This window comes from Cicer arietinum, unplaced genomic scaffold, assembly GCF_000331145.2.
Source record: "Cicer arietinum cultivar CDC Frontier isolate Library 1 unplaced genomic scaffold, Cicar.CDCFrontier_v2.0 Ca_scaffold_5350_v2.0, whole genome shotgun sequence".
Taxonomy (NCBI): Eukaryota; Viridiplantae; Streptophyta; class Magnoliopsida; order Fabales; family Fabaceae; genus Cicer; species Cicer arietinum.
Window position 1 is genome coordinate 408 of NW_027338997.1, and position 1,018 is coordinate 1,425.

At 32.4% G+C, this 1,018-nt stretch overlaps 1 long non-coding RNA gene across 1 annotated transcript; it reads right to left on the reverse strand.

Annotated features, from left to right (window-relative positions):
• Nucleotides 1-300: 300 nt before the first annotated feature.
• LOC101498174 (uncharacterized) lies at nt 301-1,018 on the reverse strand. Its single transcript, XR_012161742.1, has 2 exons — nt 895-1,018; nt 301-801 (listed from the first exon to the last, which is right to left on the reverse strand). It is a non-coding gene; the product is annotated as an uncharacterized lncRNA (long non-coding RNA).

Genomic DNA, 1,018 nt, shown 5'->3' on the forward strand with positions numbered 1-1,018 from the left:
TGCTTCAATTTGTTCTTCATTCTTAGTTTGATTTTTATCTATTTCTTGTTCCCTATTGCATACTAATTTTGCTTCAACGGTACAAATCTTTGAGTGAGATGGCCAACTGTGCCAACTTCTGCTATTATACTTGCACGTAATAATGAGAAGGGTCAGTGGGACTGGGAAATGGACGTATGCCATTGGTTAGTTAGTTGCCTCAGGATATCTTGTGTTCTGTCTATATCATCATAATTCATATTTGTAAAGTAATTGATCATGAACATTGTAATTATTTGGAGAAAATCCAATTTCCACATAGAATAGAAATAATGTTTGAAATGAGTTTATAAAGAGATATCTTTTATTTTACAAGTTGATTTGGTAAGAATGAATTAGACCTACTATAAAAATTTAATATGGTATAGGAGAGTCCCTATCCATTGGATCACCCACCAATTATGTAATTTTATTCATGCACCAAATCAAATAATCCAACATTTGGGTCCAATATAAAAACTAATTATAACAAATTCATTGTTATTAATCATCTTTGGAATGTTGTGGTCTTTGAATCTCTAGATGTTCGTTTAAGTATCCCAATCGGGTAGAATTGACGTAATCATTAGGGATATGAGCTGGTATTCCTGGAATTATCAATCCAACAAGCCTGAATATCGTCATGAACCAATTCTGTTTATACTCTCTACCTACAACAAATGGTAGAAGGAAACCTCTAATCACTTCCCAAACTGCATTTAAGATCTTGGGTATCACCCAAAACAGAGAGAAATAATTCTTGTTTGGCTCCTCCTCTAGAATCTGCATTTTATTACATGAAAAAAAAAATTAAAAAAATCATTGAATCAGACTATAAACAAAACACTTAAACTATTGAGTATTCAGATTTCATACTTGCCCATGGTATAAGCTATTGAAATAAAGACAAGGACTGAAGTGCTTAAAGAAAAGGGACTTGTCATCATAAGGGATTCTAGGCACCAAATCATTAGAGTAAACATATCTCATATGCTTCACA